Genomic DNA, 14,246 nt, shown 5'->3' on the forward strand with positions numbered 1-14,246 from the left:
TTTTTTTTTTTTTCGTTTTTTTGACTTTTCGCCGGCGGGGCCGCTTTTGCCGCCGGCTGCCCCCCGGGAGGCAGGGGAGCCGCGGTCTGTCTCCGGAGGAAGGCTGCAAGAAAAGTATGTCGCTTTGTTGCTTTACACTTTACATGTCGTTTCACCAGTCCTCTCTCCCCCAGTCTCCTTTGTTTTTCAGGTGACAGTCTGAAACCGGTACTCGCTCCTCAAGGGCCCTTGTTCCCAGACTTGCTCTGTATTCTCTTCTGCCTGGAAGTCATCACTGCCAACTACATCAGTGAGTTACCATCGCTCTCTCAGAGCTTTCCCTGGAACCAGGTACTCGCTCCTTGAGGGCCTATTCATTCCAACTCCTGGGTTTCTATGAGACCATTGTGTGAGTGTTCTATCAAGGTTCCTTACCTGAACTCTGCATACCTGCCCTACTCACTATATCGAGTTTCTCAACAGCTCAGCCATCCAGGGTTCGCTGATCCAGTACCTGAGGGACTACGGCTCTGCCGGGCACTCCAGCTCACTACTGCCACCTCTGGTGGTTCCTTATATGGTTTAATAAAAGATCTAGTGTGTGTCTGTCTCCAAACTCTAAGCCTGACCGGTGGACCCTTTCAGGATCTTTCCCCGGGGGCGTGGTCATCTGCCACTGGCCCAAGGATCCACCCACAAATATCCCTATCTGTTTGCTAACTCCCTAACAGATTGCTAACTCCTAACATTTGTTGATTGATCATTTATATTTCCATTTATATTTTAGATTATTCTGTTTTCTTGTATTTTCTCTTTTTCTTGGTGTGTATTGATGGTATTATAACAAAAATGTATTTATATAATATGTATTTCTATATAGCTTTATATTTTTATAGATTTTCATAATTAGCAGCAGGCACTACTTAGCCGGATAAGTCTGAAAAGTGCTAATTGTTCTGTCCATGTTATCCAGGTATGTAACAATACTTAGCTGGGTAAATCTAAACTTACTACATAGATGGAGAAATTCAAACTTATGCAGCTCACAGTTTTTACATATGCGAGCATGTTTGTGCACATAATTTATAACCTGCACATATCATAAAATATTATTGCAACTTTGCTTGCACCCATCTACACGTGTACATGGTTGCACATGAGCTGTTTTGAGTTATCCTCAGACTATAAGCCCTCAGATGATAGAGAAATACCTATAGTACATTTATTTATTTATTTATTTTTAGATTTTTATATACCGGTGTTCCTATATGAAATAAAGATCACATCGGTTTACATTGAAACAGAACATGAAAATTGCCAAAAGGCATTACATAGAACAAGGTTATGAAACTTGGAACAGTGTACATAAGTTCAAAATTTAACAATAACGTTGTAACATTGATGACCAAAAGATAAAGGAGAAAAAAAAAAAAAAAAAGACTTAAACAATTAAGTTGACAGGTCTTATTGAGCATAAAAATTATAACGTATAAGTGAGAAAGTCTCAAGTGTCCTGCAGCAAGAGATTAGATACCGAAGTAGGTAGTGGTATGGAAAATGGGGGTTTGTGAAGAAGATATGTTCTTGCTGGTTGGAGGGGAAAAAATGATGATCATGGTCCTGGAAAAGCTTGGCTAAAGAGCCAGGTTTTAAGTTTTTTTTTTGAATGAAGAGTGGCAGAACTCAAGCCGAATGTCTGGTGGGAGCGCATTCCATTGAATGGGGCCTGCTGTAGATATGGCACGTTTATGATGCGAGGATTTTGTTGAAGGTACATAGAGAGTGCCTTTATATGCTCCTCTGATGGGTCTAGAGGAGGAGTGAGGGCGTAGTTGGTTACATAATTGAAGAGGAGAGATATTGTGAATGGATTTATGAATTACGGTGAGTACTTTATATAGGATCCTTTGCTTTATAGGCAGCCAGTGGAGGAGCTTGAGAATGGGGGTGATGTGATCTCTTTTATTCGTATTGGTAAGGATTCTGGCTGCAGAGTTCTGTAGCATTTGGAGGGGTTTGATGGATGAATATGGAAGGCCAAAGAGAAGCGAATTGCAATAGTCGACTTTTGATAGAATAATGGCTTGTAGGACCATCCGAAAATCGTTGAAATAAAGAAGAGGCTTCAATTTTTTTTTTTTTTTTTTTTTTTTTAAGACTTGTAACTTATAAAAACAGTCTTTGGTGGTTGTGCTTATGAATTTTTTAAAATTGAGTTGATTGTCTAGCATGATACCTAGATCTCGAACATGTGGTGAGTGATTTAATATGGGAGTGGATGAGTTGAGTAGGTCAGCTGGGTTTAGAAGTTTGATGTTGATGTCTTGATTGATGATTAGGATCTCAGTTTTGTTGTTGTTAAGAATGAGGCAAAGGCTGGAGAGAAGATGATTGATCTGTTGCAAACAATTGTTCCAGTGAGCCAAGGTTTTTTGTAAGGATTCTGAGATTGGGATGAGTATCTGGATGTCATCCGCGTAGAGATAGTGAGTTAGGTTTAGTTTAGTAAGTAGATGACATAGAGGTAAGAGGTAAATGTTGAAGAGGGTAGGGGAAAGGGAGGAACCCTGAGGGACCCCCCGGTTGGAAGGGATCGGTTGTGATTCTTTGTTGTTAATCTTTACTTTGAAATGTCTATTTGCTAGGAAGGATTTGAACCAGCTGAAGACTGTTCCTTTAATGCCTATATCTGCCAGACATTTTAATAGAGATGAATGGTTGACAGTGTCAAAGGCTGCAGAGAGATCTAGTAGTATCAAAAGATGTGGTTGTTTTTTGTCCATATTAGATAGAATAGAATCGGTAAGAGAGATAAGGAGAGATTCAGTGCTTAACGATTTCCGAAAGCCATACTGGGAAGATACAAGAATGTTGTTTTCTTCCAAATATTCAGATAGTTGTTTATTGACTATCTTTTCCATAATTTTGGCGATAAATGGCAGATTAGCTATTGGGCGGAAGTTAGCTGGATCTGTGGTTGGAAGGTTAGGTTTTTTAAGTAGAGGTTTGAGAATGGCTAATTTAAGTTGGTCAGGAACTAGACCCTGGGAGAGAGAGCAGTTAATGATGTCTGCAATTGGTTTTGATATGGAGTTTCTTATTGCGATGAGAAGGTTAGTAGGAATTGTGTCTAAGGGATGAGATGACGGTTTCATTTTTTTAAGTATGTTTTCTATCTCAAGTGCTGAAGTGGTCTCAAAAGTTTCCAGCGTTGTATTTAGTTGAGGTGAGGTAATGTGAGGGAAAGGGGGATATGAAAAAGATGATGAGAAAGAGATAGTCAGTTTGTCAATTTTATCCTTAAAGTATTCTGCTAGTTCTGATGCTTTGTTGAGTGCTTGATCATCAGGAATGGTAGGAGGTGATGGTTTAGTGAGAGCTGAAACGTAGGAGAAAAGTGCTTTTGAATCAAATATGAAATGATGTATTTTTTTTGAGAAAAAATCTCTCTTTGTTCTCAGTATGGTGATCCTATAAGCATTGAGGGAGGTTTTATAAATAGCTAATGTTGTGGGGGATGGGTTTCTCCTCCAAGTGTGTTCTTTATTTCTTAGCTCTTGTTTAAGCAGCTTCAGTTCTGGGGTGAACCAGGGTTTCCTGTTGTCTGGCGAAGGTTGTACTACTTTTGTGATGGAAGGGCAGGTAATGTCTGCGATCTTTTTGGTGATGTTGCACCATGAGGTGGTGGCTGTAGATGCGTTGGAGAGATCGAGATGTAATAATTCATTAGTGAACTGATTGATGAGAAGGTCTGTAGAACAAGGTTTCCTGAATTGAATAGTGTTTTTTGGGAACGAAAGTGGAGGATGTTGTGAAAGCTTGAAGGTCGTGTTGATGATGATACATGATCATAATCCACTTTGAAGTGCCAAAAGGTAGAATATAAATCTTTTTGCTCCATTTCTAGCACTTCCCATTTCAACAAAGTCCGTATTTTTGAAATTCAAAACACGGGTCTTTGTGTGGCTGGTACTCCTCTTGTTTGCAATCTCAAACCATACCGTTTTATGATCACTGGTGCTGAGATGGGCTCAAACCCGAACATTTGATACATTTTCTTCGTTAGTGAGCACCAAGTCAAGTAGGACTACCTCTCTAGTGGGTTCCTGTACCATTTATTTGAGCTGAGCTCCCTGCAGAGCAGCTGATTTTCCTTCGTTTACAGTATGTGCTACTTTAACAAGAACTCATTAGCTAGAGACACCGCTAACTAAAATTTTCCAATAAATAAATTGTATTTCTCACTAAGCGTATAGGTGCCTCCCTAGTAAGAAAAACAGCAGCTAAAGTTAGAACATAGCAAAAGTCATTGCCCTGGGAGCGAAACAGTTATATTTGTCCCTGTAGTATCACCTGTCTTCCTGCAAAGAGATGGGAACTGCTTAATGATTCTTAATCAGTTTTAATTACTGCCACTTTGAAGTATAGTTTAGCAACTCCACGCGCCAGTTTCATCAGTGCTTTGGGGTTTCTTTCATTTGCCTCCTAATTTCTTTGCATTTCATCAAATGCAAAGTGGAAAAGCCAGTTCATGTGGCAAAGTATCATTTCTAAGAGTCAAAAACCTGAATCTTGCTGCCTATTCTTGGTTATCCTATGCTATCCTTCTGCTTTATGGGGTATTTTAGGGACACCTGATTCAAAGATATTTGAGATTCCAGTATTTCTGTAATCACACCCAATCCTTTAGCTGTAAGTATGGAGAATCGTGCAATGGATTGCATTCTCAAGGACTCAGAAGTATTTTCATGTTTATAAATTTAGGGGCTGATTCACTAAGACGTTTCCCATTCTGTGACAATGGGAAAAATGCTTAGTAAATCAAGCCCTTAGCTAGAAAAGTTGGTCATTCTGGAGGTAATTTTCAAAACTATTCGTGCACAGAAAGCCCAGGTTTTGTGAATGTAAATGGATGTACTAAAATAGCTCAGGGCACTGTGCACGTTAAAATTCATATAACTTTTACGCAAACTGCAGAGAGGGGCTCTGGGGAGGAGGGGGGGGAATATATTATACACCACTGTGTGGCACATCTGCATAATGCCCATTAAATTAATAAATCAATGCTACAAACCAGGAAAGCCAGAGTTCAAATGCCAGCACTGCTCCTTGTGACCTATAGTACCTGAATACAATCTACTTTGAAGTGCCTGAAATTGGAATATAAATCAGTTAAAAATATAATTAAATAAAAGCTTAACAGAACTGAATTGACTGTGACCTCTCTCATCAACTTTCCATTCATTCTTGTTTCTTCTTTCATATACTTTTTTTTATTGTTAGAGGCTTTCTTCCTCCTTAGATTTAGTTCCCCATTAATGTAGATTGGGCTAGTACATTTTATGCAACTGTAATCGCAAAATACAGCATTCTGTGTTACTGAGTTCATGCACGCAGCGAAAACATCCCTGTGCGGCTAGCTATGATTAGAGGACTCAGGAAGGGCATGAACTAAGCTCCAGCTGCTCAGGCAGCTCCTTAACCATCTACAGTACTGACAGCATTGCCCAGCAGAGTGAAATTAAGTTGTATAAACTTTTCATGAATCCTCTTTCTATAGAGCTTTGTGGACAAATCATAAACTCAGTACTTTTAAATAAACTGGATAATCCAAAAGCCTAAACAGAGTTGGACAAGCCTTACATTTATATAGGAAGAGGACGGGGATCATGGCATTATCAGCAGCACTATAGGATTCTTACTTTATATATATATATATATATATATATATATATATATATATATATATATTTGTGTGTGTGTGTGTGTGTGTGATTTTAACCTCAGTCCTCAAGTCAGCATCTCAGTCACCTTTTTTTTTCTAATATGCTTCTCTCCCAACTCCCACCCTTTCGATGGAAAGGAAGTTGCAGAATTATAGGTCATGATATAAATCCTCTGAAACAACATCAGGAAAGGGTGGTGGATCCTTGGAATGTCCTCCTGGATCATAGAAACATAGAAACGACGGCAAAAGAAGACCAAATGGCCCATCCAGTCTGCCCAGCAAGCTATGCACTTTTTCTTTTTTTAATTTCTCTCATACTTCTGTTATCCTTGGCTCTTAGTAACCTTTTGGTTCTATTTCCCCTTCCACCTGCACCATTAATATAGAGAGCAGTGTTGGAACTGCATCCAAATGAATATCTACCATAGTTAGGGGTAGTAATCGCCGCAATAAGCAAGCTACACCCATGCCTTTGTTTACCCAGACTATGTAACTCAGTCCTTGTTGGTTATTGTCTGTATATAGATTCACCTTTCTACGTTCCCCCTGCCATAGAAGCAGAGAGCTATGTTGGATTTGCTTGAAGTATCAGACTTCTCCCCTGCCGTTGAAGCAGAGAGCTATGCTGGATGTGTGTTGAAAGTGAAGTATCAGACTTTCTCCCCTGCCGTAGAAGCAGAGAGCTATGTTGGATATGCATGAAGTATCAGACTTCCTCCCCTGCCGTAGAAGCAGAGAGCTATGTTGGATTTGCTTGAAGTATCAGACTTCTCCCCTGCCATTGAAGCAGAGAGCTATGCTGGATATGCATTGAAAGTAAAGTATCTGGCTTATTTAGTTTGGGGTAGTAACCGCCATAACAAGCAAGCTACTCCCCGCTTTTTGTGAATGTAAATCTTTTTTTCCACACTTTCTCTTGCCGTTGAAGCTTAGAGCAATGTTGGAGTCACATTAACTGTGTGTATGTTTATTGAATAAGGGTATAATCTCCAGGCAGTAGCCATCATTCCTGAGAGCCACCCACTCTTCATTCACGTCCTCTAGACTTGACGGATCCACAGTGTTTATCCCACACCCCTTTGAAGTCCTTCACAGTTCTGGTCTTCACCACGTCCTCCGGAAGGGCATTCCAGGCATCCACCACCCTCTCCGTGAAGAAATACTATCAGGTGTTAAAAGCTAAACACAAGGATCCTCACTTGCAAAAAGTCAAGAGGCAGTGGAAGTATGACCTAGTGACACCATGAGCAACAAGCATAGCCAAGGATTAACGTGCATGACCCTAGCAGCAATGGCAAAACTCTACTGGGATTCCAGGAATGGCACTGGGGTAACCTGCATAGAGCGACCATGGTTACAACCCAAACTTCAAAGAGCAGGTGGAGGCTGGATGTTTTGGACAATAGCTTCACTAGAGTTGGGAGCTGTGTGGATTATTAGAAAACTTAATAATAAGACATGGGAGGGGACCTAGGTGCTGGATAAATGTTGGTCTTGTAATAATCATACAGAAAGATGACAAAATCTGAAATACCAGGGAGGTGGTAGAGGCCAATACGTCAACTGTTTCTGGGCATGATTTGGAATGATATGGAGGGCGGTGATAAGAAAGAGGTTGAATGTTCAGATCTATTGCTGGGCTGAGCATAGGAATTTATCTACTCATCTAATCAAACTGGGCAGACTGGATGCACCAATCTGGTCTTTTTCTATCATCATTTACACTGTTACTAATTCCCATCTTGCTAAAATTAATCTTCTACACAATTTTAGCAAACACTGCACTTTTTTTAAACATTCAATTGTTTGTAATAAGTTGTGGAATATTTGCAGTGCATTTTTCTGTGAGCAAACCCCTTCATCATCTTGACTTCTGCACAGAATCTGTTTTTTAAGGAAGAAATCTCTGGAGACACATCATGACACCTGAGCAAACAGTAGAAAGTACATTAATTAGCAAAGAAACTGCAAGGAGTTTACCACTAGCTGTGAGCTGGAGTTCATCAGCTGGAGTTCTGTTACTGGCAAAGTATCTCCAGAGCTGCACTAGAATATTGTGTTAGACGTGTAAATTCCACAGCAACCTTACCTAAAACACTTATATTCACTTACATTTTCTTCAGTGCCTCCCACTAAAATATTTTTTTAACATACACACTAAAATATTTAATAGGCAATGCACAAAATCTTTTATCACATGTGCCAACAATTATCCTCAATAGAGTACACATATTTTTAGCAAGCATGCTAATCCAAAAAAGTATAGGGTCTACACACTGTGTCCGCATGAGTGCTAAATATCGTATGGCTGCTACAAAATTAGAACATGCGAGCATTGCTCAGGAAAGAGAACTCCTTCTTCAAGCCTGAATAAAAGTTAGTCAGGCACATGCCAGTTGTCAGGGCTGAGGAGAACAGTGGCAGAGCAATTGAACCCTAGGAGAGGAAGGTAAAGGACAGAAGAAAAAAACATATATCTGCATGCCTTCTGTTGTGCCTTGTATCATTCCTCTCTTTTACCATTGCTCCTGGTCTGTGGGTGAGAGATTGAGTGAAGGAGAATATGAGTTTGTGTCTGTCAGTCTTCTGTGTCAGTAATGTGCGCAGATGTAACATTTTTGTTTCACTTTGTTTATTCATTTTGTAGCTCACCTCCATTTGTGTCATTAATTTCGAATAGAAAAGAAAATTTGTTTCCCTTTAAAGTCAATAAAAGAAGCAATGCAGCCTATTTTGAGCTTCAAAATTGGGATTTCTAATCAATTCTATAGAAACTTGTGGGTACACAACATCAGAAGTGTAATGAGAACTCCAAGGCACCAAGAATGTGGCAAAGTGGCACCAAAAGTGGTGCGAATAGCCTGAGGTACCATAAATGGGCAAAAGGATACCAGTAGTGGCAGGAGATCGCCTAGGAACCATCAGAGGAGCAAAGCAGCAGTACGAGTGTCAAGAACACCCCAAGGTTTCAAAAGAGGTTACCAATAACAGTGGCATGAACCCCCAAAGGCAGCACAAGAGGGCAACATGGCACTAGGAGTGGCATGAACATCTTAAGGCACAATGAAGAGGAAACAGAGAAGCTAAGGTGGCAGAAATAAAACCCAGGTATTGATAGAGGGATGAAGTAGCAGTAAGAGTGACAAAAAGACTCCTAGACACCATATGAAATGCAAAACAGCCACCTACAGTGACAAGAACACCCTAAGATGTAGAGTCTGGATATGGCAGCAAGGTTGAATGGCATAAAGATCCCCAAGGTGTAGCTTGAGGGGTGTAGCATCAAGATAGAGTGGCAGCAAGACCTCTAAGTTGCAGAGTTTGAGGTATGGCAGCCAGGCTGATTGGCAGCAAGACCCACAAGGTGGTATATCGGGGTATGGCAGCTAGGCAGAGTGACAGCAAGACCCCCAAGGTGTAGCGTCAAAAGCATGGCAGCTAGGAAGACTAGCAGAAAACCCCCAGGTTTTAGCATCACAGGAATGGCAGCTAATCAGAGTAGCAGCAAGTTCCCAAGTTGGTACATATGGAGCATGGCAGCTAGACATAATGGCAAAAAGACCACCATAGTGATTCATCTGTGGCAAATCTGTGGTACAGCAGGTTAGCAGAATGGCAGCAAGACCACCAACACAATACAGTGTGTGTATCGGTCAGAGGTATCAAAACTCCCAAGGTGTACAGTGTGGGGAATCACAAATAGCACAAAAGCATAAAAAACCCCAGCCTCAGTGTGTGGAGAATTATAAATAATACAAAAGCATCAAGCATCAATGTGGTGAATCACAAACAGAACAGAGCTGTCTATACCCCCAAGGTGTACAGTATAGGGAATTGCAAGCAGCACAGAGGTGTCTATATTCTCAAGGCACACAGTTTGGGAAATCGCAAGGAGCACAGAGGCGTCAAAATCTCCATGGCATACATTGGTGGGAATCACAAACAGTACACAAGTGACAAAAACCCCATGACATACAGTGCAGGGAATCACAAATAGCATAGAGGTGTCTAAAGCACCAAGGTGTGGAGTGGAGTGAATCACAAACAGCACAAAGGTTTCTGAACCACCATGTTATACAGTGCATGGAATTGCAAACAGCACAAAGGCCTAGACAAACCTTGACATCAAGACAGACCATAAAATAGGTGGGGTGGGAGAAGAAACATATTTATTTCTTATTTTTTTAAATGTTTATTCTGGGGACTAAATACCCCAGTATGACCAATAAAGAAACAGAATGGGATATCTAGGCTGAAATCCAAACAGAAAACAACAAAATTCCTATGCTGGTACATAATAGAAATGGCAAGTAGGCATATTTTTTTAATTATTTTATATTACTTGAATTTTACATAAATTTAAACAGCAATCAAGCTAATCTTAAAGAAAGGGACATAAATAATATAGAAAACAAAAGAAATGTAAGGCTAGGATAAAACACAGTATCCACTTTAATTACAAGATAATTATTCAACCCAGTACAAGGAAATCTAGGAGATCCAAGGGTTACAAATGAGCACAAACAACTAGGAAAAATGAAAAAGGAAATATAAAGGAGACAAAAGAATATTATACTACCATGACAAGGCTAGGGAGCACTGTCAGTTGTCGTATGCGAATTAAGGAAAAATCGCAATTGAGACAGCTCAAAGAAATCATACCGAATGTTATTCAACTCCAATACACATTTACAGGGGTATCGAATAGTGATCTGAGCACCCAACTGTCTAGTTTCTTGACACATTGCCAGAAACGTCTGCCTACACTGTTGGGTAGATCCCGTGATATCGGGATATATCCAGATCTTCTGGCCATAGTATAATTTATCCCTATTATGCAGAAAAAGTCTTAGGATTGAGTCCCGATCAGAGGAAAAAACAAAACTAACAAGTAAAGTCCCAGGAAATTCCACTTGACCTTCCCCCGAAGTTTCTAATTTATTTATTTATTTATGTATTTATTTGCTTTTATATACCGACATTCGTTGGCGTACATCACATCGGTTCACATTATAACAGAAGAATAGTATGACACTATGTCGTACTATTTATACATTGCAACATTAACTTTAAGAGGGGAACATTATAACAAACTTTATAACATTTGGCAAAAAACCTTAGTGATAGAAACAGTTAAGTAAGTTAAGCAAGTTAAGCAAGAATAAGGTAGGTATAAAGGATAGGTATAAAGGATATGATGGGGATAACCTGAGTCAGAACATGCAAAATTTATAATGTAGAAGCGGCAGATGGAGTATGTACGGGGTGACAAGAACCAGATTTAGGTGGGAAGATAGGGTGTATGGGAGAGGGAGATATGGGGTGAGGGGAAGAGGAGGTAGGGGGGCAGGTGGAGGAAGGGTTAGGTAGGGTGTTGGTAGGCTTTTTGGAAAAGCCATGTTTTCAATTGCTTTTTGAAGGATTGGGTAGAGGGTTCTAGTCTGAGTTGGGAAGGTAGTTTGTTCCAGAGGGTGGGGCCAGCTACAGAGAAGATACGTTGTCTGGTGGAGGTAAGGTGTGCTAGTTTTGTATGGGGTATGATAAGGAGGCCTGTGTTTTGGGATCGCAGGTTTTTCTGGCTGTGGTATGGTTGGGGTGGGTCTTTGGTCCATTTGATTTTTTGGTTGTAGATGGTTTTGTGAAGTATGGTGAGAATTTTGTATTGTGATCTGTGAGTTATGGGACGCCAGTGTAATTCTTTTAGAATTGGAGTGATGTGTGAGGAGTGATTGGTGTTTGTGAGGGATCTGGCTGCAGCGTTTTGCAGTAGCTAAAGAGGTTTTGTGGTGGAGGCGGGCAGTCCGAGGAGGAGGGAGAAAACTGAAAGGTCGGCATTCGCAGGAATCTGCGATTAAATAGCTGAAGTATCAGGGTTTTCTTTTTTCTCGGTAGAAGAAAAATAAATCTTGGAAATAGGTGGGGTAGTATCAGGTGGAAATTGCAAAACATCCAATAGGTATTTTTTAAACTGGTCACGTGGAGATATTAAATTTACATAAGGAAAATTTAAAACAACATAGTTTTTGTGCCTTATTGTGAACCGTTGTGATGGCACCCGCTTAACGACGGTATAGAAAATATTTTTAATTTAATTTAATTTAATTTAATTTAATTTAAATATCTAAGAGAGTTTTGTATATCCTCCATTTTTTTAAATAGCAAGTTCTCCCTGAACCAAGCCACTCTGAATAGATTGCATCTGAGTAACCCGAGAGTACAAATCATTAATCTTAGAAGTATGAGAAATAAGTAATGGATCCATAAGTTGAATACATTCTTGTAGGTCAGTCATAATTGGAGTTAATGTTGATATAGATGTTTCAAGAGAAATTAAAGCATTCCACACAGTGTCCAAAGTAATAACATGAGGTTAACCAAATTCAGCTTTGAAGCAGCGCTTACCACATCTTCCCGACAGGATTCTGAAGCCCTAAGAAGGGGACCTGCTGGTTCTTCTCGCCCAACAGGAGTAGAGGTCAAGGCACAATGGCCTAGATGACCTGCTTCAATTACTTTAATCTGCTGCAACGGTGGCTGCAAAACCTGTAGCACCACCAGACATGGAGCCCACAACAAAAGCACCGGAATCCACCTCAGCGGCCGCCGTCTCTTCCAACAGCATCTGTTTTGGTGGCTGGCCCAGACCCAGAGCTAGGTTGTGGAATGGAGGAGAAAAAGTCATGAGAGCCCCAGGGTTCAACAATATTTGCGTGTCCAGCAATGCTGGGGTGTGCTCGTCTCCGGTACCTACAGCTGACCTCCCTCCTGGAGGTAAAGAATTCATCGGGGTGAAAAAGCCCTCAATGGAAGGCTGAGTAGAAGCAGGTAGGGGGGAGCCGAAGAATCCACCTGAATCTGTCCTTTCCTCTTGGTATGCGGCCTTATGGAGTAGGCAAATCAAAGAAAGCAGAGCTTCAAACACCACATCCTCCCTTCAAGACGCCATCTTGGATCTCAGAAGTAGGCATATTAACAGCATGACCCCTGAGGTGTTCTATTGGAGCAAGGCAGGCAGACAGTGCGGTAGCAACGAGACCCCTAAGGTGGTACATCTGGGACATGGCAGGTAGGCATGTGGCAGCAAAAACATTAAGGTGGTACCAGGGCTTAATTTGTAGTCAAAAAGGGGGTGGAACCTTGGAGGGGAGGAGAGGGGGAGATGGGTGGGGCCAGGGTCAGGTGTGATCTGTGCAAAGGTGGCGAGACTAGGGCCGGTTGTGAACTTTCTCACACATATTCGAATCAAAACCATGTGGCTGCCTTTGCCTCAGGGTAAGCAGCACTAACTCTCTCTGTTCTTCTCTGTATCCTCCAATGACTGGGGGAGACATAAATAATCAGTGCAACTACTGCCTATATTCTGTTTCTTCATGGGAGCCAGAACTGATATACATTGCCAACTCTGCTCTGATTTCTTGGGTCTCAGAAAAAGAGTGACAGAACACCTTTCTGGTTTGTTGTGCCAGAAGTTAAGCCTTCAGTAATGGACACAAAAAGAGGCTGAATTAGCACAAGTCTGAAAGTTGTGAACAGTAATGCCATTCATTAAGGCCAGGGCTTAAGCCTTGGCAACTGGCACTGCTGCTCACGGGTTTCAAATTTGTGCTAATTCAAATCCTTTGTTAAGTCTCTTCTCTGCATCTACTTCAGTATCACCCCTTTGTCTTCTGTTCCCTGGAATACAGGAGAGGTGGGGGAGGGAAACATGAGGGGAGGGGTTGGATTAGAGAGCAGGACAAGGACAGAGATATGCTGACTTATTGGGCACACAAGTCGGCACTCTGGCCAGACCTAGCCAAGATGGCTCAGTGCTATCTTTCCTGCTCACCAAACATTGTGCCCAGTGAATGTGCCTTCTCAATGGCAGGGGACATTGTGAGCCCTCATAACACAAGGCTGGTGCCAGAGTTGATGGAAAAGCTGGATTTTTTGAAAATTAATTTGCCTTTACTTGGAGTTCCAAACTTTCTGTGTTAGTTAGTGGCAAGAAAACTGAAAGTACCTTGAAGACCTCCTACTGCTCTGCCTACTTGCCATGCCTTAGTGGTCTTGCTGCCCCATGCCTACCTGCCATGCCCCAAATGCACCTTCTGAGGGGTCTTACTGCTACTGCTCTGCCTATCTGCCATGCCCCAGATGCACCACCCAGGGCAGAATTTATGGGGGAATGGCCTGGAACGCAGTTCCGGCACTTCTTTTCAGGTTAAGAGGCAGAGTAGCAGGAGTGTTCTGCTCCAGCCCCTCCCCTCCAGCCAGCCTGCAGGGAAGAGAAGAGGAGGAGGTTAGCCTGGAGCACACAGAGAAGAGAACAGCCATTCTTCTCTCTAATCCAACCCCTCCCCTCATGTTTCCCTCCCCCACCTCTCCTGTATTCCAGGGAATCTCTCCCTCCATGCCATCGGGCTGTCGGGCTTGCTATGACTCAAAATGGCACCGATAGCCTTGCCCTGACGATGTCATTGGTCAGCCTAATTCGTTATAAACGAATGCACATGTCTAATAATTTGTAGTAACTGTGAGGACTAACATCCTGCTGTCC

The sequence above is a fragment of the Rhinatrema bivittatum genome, chromosome 5 (assembly GCF_901001135.1).
Source record: "Rhinatrema bivittatum chromosome 5, aRhiBiv1.1, whole genome shotgun sequence".
Taxonomy (NCBI): Eukaryota; Metazoa; Chordata; class Amphibia; order Gymnophiona; family Rhinatrematidae; genus Rhinatrema; species Rhinatrema bivittatum.